Below are 7,209 nucleotides of genomic sequence, written 5' to 3'. Positions count from 1 at the left end.
AACTTGCATGCTCCTGGTTGTGATGACACAGTCTAGGTGCCTCTGTGCCCACCACATGCATGCCTAGGTATCCACGTGCCCATGCCCTGTAGCAGTTGAAGCCAATAAAAGGCAGATGGAACTGTCCCCCAGGAGGTCAGATGCCCTTGCCTTGGGAACCTGTGTACCTGGCTGCCTTGCTCAAGCAAGTCATGTCTCTTTTGTACTTCCCAGATGGTGTGGCAGTGGAGTGAATGCCAGGTGTGCTGCTTCCAGTTCCAGGGAAGATGTTCCCATCCTAAGATCCCCGGAGATGGCAAGAGGTCTCTGGACATGCTGGATTGCTCAGGACGGTAAGCACTCCCTTTTCAAGTCACACTAGTTTTGCTAATTTCCAGCAAGGAACTATGTGCGTGGATCGATGATGACTCCCCAAATAAGCATTCCTTGGAAAGCTGAACAAAATGAGTGAAAACTCACTACCGTCGTTCTCATCGGAACTGAGGTCCAGCACATTGCCTCTAGTGAGCACTGTAGGAGAGGGGTCAGCTTCCAGTGGTTCCCACCTGGTTCACCACCCAGGACATCTGTTTTGTGGGCAATGGGATCCCTCAAGTGGGTGCGTGGGGCAGGAAATATGCTGCTTGAGTGGCCACTGCCTGAGGATGTGACTGGCAGCCACACAAAGGAGTGTTCAGCTGGTAGGAGCTGGGGAGCATGCAGGCGGGGTAAGGCTGGTGAGCTCTCAGGGTGGATGTGCATTTGCATCATAGTCTTTCAACATGGCTGCTCATGGCCTGTAGCAGGTGAAGCCAGTGAAAGGTAGATGGAAGCTGTCTCACAGGAGGTCATCTGCCCTTGCCTTGGGGTCCTGTGTACACTGCTGCCTTGCTCAAGCATGTCATGTCTCCTCTATACTTCCCAGGTGGTGTGGCAGTGGAGTGAATGCCAGGTGCCCTGCTTCCATTTCCAGGAAAGATCTTCCCATCCTAAGATACCTGGAGATGGCAATGGGTATCTGGACATGCACAGCATAAGGTTTTCTTGCCGCTGCTGGATCATTCTTGATGGTAAGTACTCAACCTTCTTCAAGACACACTGGTTTGGACTCTTTGGACCCCGAGGGGAGTGTAAGCCCATGAGCCTGACCCACTGAGGTTAGCCCAGCAGATCTGCATGGCAGAGGCAACCCATCCCCACTCCTTGGACCCAGAGGGGGATGCCAGCCCATGCAGCCCAACCTGCTGAGGTGAGCCCAGGAGAACTGCATTGTGCTGGGGGCTCATTCTACAACCACAGATCCTGGAACAGGACCCAAGGTGGTTTAATATAACCACCACCTACTGTCAAGCAAAGAATATTCACCACCACAGTAACAACCAGGGCCAGTCCACAGCCAACCTCAGTGTAGTAGAAGAAGGAAATCCTCTACCAAATAACCAGACGTCAGTGAAAAAGTACTTTGAACTGCAAATAAACAAGAAGAAATGACACCACTGAAAGAATACAGTAATGCTCTAATGTCAGACTCCAAGGAAAAGGGAATCGTAGAAATATCTGAAAAAGAATTCTGAGCAATGATCTTAAGAAAACTTGAAGAAATAAAGGAAGACTCAATTAGAGAACACAATGGAACAAGAGAAAATATCCAGAAAATGAAGGAGGAAATCTCCAAAGACATTGACAGCTTAAAAAAGAGTATAGCAGAACTCTAGAAATGAAAGATTCATTCAGTGAAGTAAAACAAACAAACAACAACAAAAAAAACAACTGAGAGCTTGAAGAGCAGGGTAGATAGAGCAAGGAGAAGAAAGGATTTCAGAGCTTGGAGATGGTCTTTTTGAAACAACTCAGGCAGACCAAAAAAAGTGTAAAAGAATTAAAAATAATTAGGAAAATCTAAGAGAGATAGCAGACAACCTCAAGTGCTCTTAACATCTGAATTGTGGGTATTCCAGAAGGGGAGGAGAAAGGAAAAGGTATTGAAAACCTATTCAAGGAAATAGTAACAAAAAACTTTCCAGGTGTAGGGCGAGATACAGACCTTCAGATCCAGTAAACTCAAAGGTCCCCAAACAGATTCAATCCAATAAGATCCTCCCTAAGACACATTATAGTCAAATTTTCAAAGCTCAAAGATGAAGAGAGAATTCTGCAAGCAGCAAGAGAAAATCATCAGGTCGTTTATAGGGGAACCCCCATCAGACTAACAGCAGACTTCTCAACTGAAACCCTACAGGCCAGAAAAAAGTAGAATGATATATTCAAAATACTAAAAGAAAAAATTGCCAGCCAAGAATTCTTTACCCAGCAAGGCTCTCCTTCAGAAATGAGGAAGGAAAAGTGTATTTCCCAGAAAAACAAAAGTTGTGGGAGTTCACCACCACAAGACAAGCCCTGCAAGAAATTCTCAAGGGAGTCATTCATCTGGAATCTGAATAATGGTGAACACTACCACAAATACACAAGAAAGAGCAAATCCCACTGTTAAAATAAAAATGCCAGTGAGAAAGAGAGAGAAGCTAAATCATCTCACCTTAAATTTCAAGCTAACATCGAAGAAGAGAAATAAAAGGGGAAATAATGATCAAAAGATATTTAAACCATCTAAACAAGAAGTAATTAAATGACAGGAATTAAGAAACACTTGTCAATAACTACCCTGTGAATGGACTAAACTCCCCATTCAAAAGACATGGACTGACTGATTGGATTAAACAGCTAGACCCATGTATATGCTGTCTCCAAGAGACCCACCTCACCTGTAGAGACACACATAGACTAAAAGTGAAGAGATGGAAAAAGATATACCATGCAAATGGAAACCAAAAATGAGCAGGAGTAGCTGTCCTTATGTGGGGAAAATAGGATAATTTAGTCAGGCTCCCCCAGCTCAGGTCTGGTTGGGAGTCATGCAGCACATTTCTTGTAGACAAGTTGTGTGTGGGTGAAGTTAATGCACATGTGCACCAATGTATCTTTTTAGTGTTGTTGCTATTGTGTGTTCTTGAATTTGTGAAGCAGAGCTGGCTCACAGAGAGCTTGCATCTAAGAAGAGAACCTGTTTACTCTGCTGGCAGCTGCTCAGTTTTCCATGGACTTTGCTGGTAGCAGTTGAGTTTCTGAGTTTCTCCTTTGTACTGCCTAGCTCCTAGATGTGTGTGTGCTGAATAAAGACTATTCTTCAGCCAACTCCGAAGACCTTTTCCCCAGTTACTTAGCACATAGACCTGCATGTGAAGGGTTTGTGAATGGGCTCAAGGGGTCTCTGAGCTCCAGACAAAGCCCTAGCTCTATGCCTTATATCGGACAAAATAGACTTTAAACCAAAAAAACATAAAAAGAAGACAAAGAAGGCCACTATATAATGTCAAAGGGATCTGTCCAGCTAGAAGACATAACAATCATAAACATGTATGCACCCAATACTAGAGCACCCAGATATATAAAGCAAACACTCAGACCTAAAGAAAGAAATAGGACCTAATATATTAACAGTGGGTGATCTGAACACCCCTTTCTCAGTATGGGACAGGTCTTCCAGGCAACAAGTCAACAAAGAGACACAGGATTTAATCTACACCTTAGACCAACTGGACTTGGCAGATATACACAGAACATTTCACCCAACAACTAAAGAATATACTTTCTTCTCATCAGCTCATGGAACATTCACCAGGATAAACCACATATTAGGTCACAAATCTAGTCTCAGCCAATTTTTTAAAATTGAAATCATTCCAAGTATCTTTTCAGACCACAATGGACTAAAATTGGAAATTAATAATAAGCAAAACTCTGGAAACTATACAAATACATGGAAACTAAATAATAGGCTCCTGAATGACCTATGGGTCCAAGAAGAAATTAAGCAGGAAATTTAAAAATTTCTAGAAAATAATGAAAATAAAGATACATCATACCAACACCTGTGGGATACTGCAAAAGCAGTACTAAGAGGCAAATTTACTGCAATAAATGCTTACATCAAAAGAATGGAAAGACGTCAAATAAGCGACCTAACACTATGCCTCAAAGAACTTGAAAAACAACAACAATCCAAACTTAAAGGTAGTAGATGTAAAGAAATAATTAAGATCAGAGCAGAACTAAATGAAATAGAGGCCCAAAAAACAATAGTAAAGATCAACATAACAAAAAGTTGGTTTTTTGAGAAGATAAATATAATAGACAAACCATTAGCTAGGCTAACAAAAAAAAAGAAGAAGAAGAAGAAGAAGAAGAGAGAAGACCCAAATAACAAATATCAGAAATTTTGGGAGACATTACAACTGATACCACAGAAATACAAAGAATGGTTAGAGACTATTATAAACAACTGTATGACAACAAATATGAAAAATCTGGAAGATATGGATAACTTTCTAGACACATACAAACTACCAAGACTGAGCCAAGAAGAGATACAAAACCTGAATGGACCAGTAACAAGCAATGAGATTGAAGTGGTAATTAGCAATCTTCCAACAAAGAAAAGTCTGTGGCCAGGTGGTTTTACAGCTGAATTCTATCAAACTTTTAAAGAGGAGTTAATACCAATTCTTCTCAAACTATTCCAAACAATTGAAACAAAAACTACTCTCCCAAACTCATCTATGAGGCCAATATAAGTCTGATACCAAAACCAGATAAAGACATACACAAAAAAGAAAATCACAGGCCAATATCCTTGATGAACCTAGATGCAAAAATCCTCAACAAAATATTAGCAATCAGAATACAGCAACATATTTTTTAAAATATATGGTAGGATTAAATAAGATTTATCTCAGGGATGCAAAGGCGGTTCGACATATGAAAGTCAATAAATGTGATACAGCATATTAACAAACTCAAGGACAAAGACCATATGATTATCTCAATAGATGCTGAAAAAGCATTTCACAAAATTCAGCATTGCTTTATGATAAAGACCCTCAACAAATTAGGTATAGAAGGAAAATATCTCAACATGGTAAAGGCCGTCTATGACAAGCCCACCAGCAGTCTCATCCTGAATGGGGAAAAACTGAGGGCCTTTCCCTTAAGAACGGGAACAAGACAAGGATGCCCACTCTGTCCCCAACTATTTAGCATAGCACTGGAGGTACTAGCCAAAGCAATCAGGCAAGAGAAAGAAATAAAGGGAATCCAGATTGGAAAAGACAAAGTCATGCTTTCTCTATTTGCAGATGACATGGTACTATATATAGAAAAACCTAAAGACTCTATCAAAAAACTCCCAGAGCTGGTTAATAACTTAAGTAGCATTGCAGGATACAAAATAAATGCCCCCAAATCAGTTGCATTTATATACTCAAATAATGAATTAACAGAAAGAGAAATAAAGTAAGCCCATTTACAATTGTCATGAAAAAAATAAAATACCTAGGGATCAATTTAACCAAAGAGGTAAAAGGCATCTACAATGAGAACTGTAAACCACTTCTTTAAGAAATTAAAGAAGACACAAAAAGATAGAAAGATATTCCATGCTCTCGGATTGGAAGAATTAGTGTTGTGAAAATGGCTATGCTACCTAAAGCAATCTACAGATTCAATGCAATCCCCATCAAAATACCAATGACATTCTTCACAGAAATGGAAAAAACAAACTTACTTTTCATATGGAACAGCAAAAGGCCCCAAATAGTCAAAGCAATCCTGAGCAAAAAAATAAAATAAAGCTCAGGGAACAACACTACTTCACTTCAAATTACACTACAGAGCTACTGTAACCAAAACAGCATGGTATCAATATAAAAATAGACATAAACCAGTGGAGTAGGACTGAGAACCCAGAAATCATCCCTCAGGCTTACAGCCATCTGATATTGGACAAAGGCAACAAAAATCTTCATCGGGGAAAAGACTGTCTCTTCAACAAGTGGTGCTGGGAAAACTGGATATCCATATGCAGAAGAATGAAACTAGATATGCATCTCACCATACACTAAAATCAACTCAAAATGGATTAAAGACCTAGTTATAAGACCCAAAACTATAAAATTACTAAGGGAAAAATATAGGTGAAACACTTCAGCAGTTAGGTCAGGGCACAGACTTTATGAACATGAGCCCAAAAGCACAAGCAGTAAAAGAAAAAAAATAAACACATGGGATTATATCAAACTAAAAACCTTCTGCATGGAAAAGGAAAAAATCAAGAGTGAAATGACAACCTACAGAGTAGGAGAAAATTTTTACTAACTATGCATCCAACAAGAGATTAATATCCATAATATACAAAGAACTCAAGCAATTATACAGAGAGAAAAAAAATGACCCAATTAAAAAATGGGCAAGGAGCTGAACAGACATTTTTTCAAAAGAAGACATACAAATGGCCAACAGGTACATGAAAAAATGCTCAACATCACTAGTCATCAGGGAATTGCAAATTAAAACTACACTGAGATACTACCTCACCCCAGTTAAACTGGCTATAATCAAAATTATGGTGAATAACAAATGCTGGCAAGGGTCTGGAGAGAAGGGAACATTCCTACAATGTTGACAGGACTGTAAATTAGTACAACCACTATGGAAAACAGTATGGAGTTTTCTCAAACACCTACAGTTAGATCTTCCATGTGATCCAGCAATCCCACTAGGTATATACCCAGAGGAATGGAAATCATCATGTCAAAGGGATACCTGCACTCCCATGTTATTTGCAGCTCTGTTTACAATAGCCAAGACATGGAACCAACCTAAATGTCCATCAATGGATGATTGAATAAGGAAACTGTGGTATATATACACCATGGAATACTACTCTGCCAGAAAAAAGAATGAAATACTCCCATTTGCAACAACATGGGTGAGCCTGGAGAAACTTATGTTGAGGGAAATAAGCAAAGCACAGAGGGATAAATACCTCATGTACTCACTCATATGTGGGAGCTAAGAGAGAAAGAAGGAAAGAAAGATCACAGTAGTGTGTGGTCTTGCAGAGGGAGGGAACGTTCCTTGGGCTACAAAGTGTAGTTTGGGGAAAGGGGGAAGGGGAGGGAGGTTGGGGACAATTGGGTGGGGGACACAGAGTACAAATGCAATTTGTGGTAATGGGTATGCTGCTAGTATGTATCTGTCCCTCACATCGTGGGCACAAGGGCTGACAATCAGCTTTGTATCTCATGAATATTCATAATAGATAGATAGATAGATAGATAGATAGATAGATAGATAGATAGATAGATAGATAGATAGATAGATAGATAGATAGAT

General features: G+C 39.9%; 1 long non-coding RNA gene across 1 annotated transcript in view; it reads left to right on the top strand.

Annotated features, from left to right (window-relative positions):
- Nucleotides 1–223: 223 nt before the first annotated feature.
- LOC103585261 overlaps nucleotides 224–7,209 on the top strand; it is a 30,962-nt gene continuing 23,976 nt past the window's right edge. Inside the window, exons 1-2 of the long non-coding RNA XR_550052.1 lie at nucleotides 224–332; nucleotides 905–1,049. This is a non-coding gene — a long non-coding RNA (uncharacterized LOC103585261). The remainder of the gene's footprint in view (nucleotides 333–904; nucleotides 1,050–7,209) is intronic.

This window comes from Galeopterus variegatus, unplaced genomic scaffold (genome assembly GCF_000696425.1).
Source record: "Galeopterus variegatus unplaced genomic scaffold, G_variegatus-3.0.2 Scaffold227, whole genome shotgun sequence".
NCBI lineage: Eukaryota > Metazoa > Chordata > Mammalia > Dermoptera > Cynocephalidae > Galeopterus > Galeopterus variegatus.
Note: the sequence above shows the minus strand (reverse complement) of the source record. Positions and strands in the feature narration are given on the sequence as shown.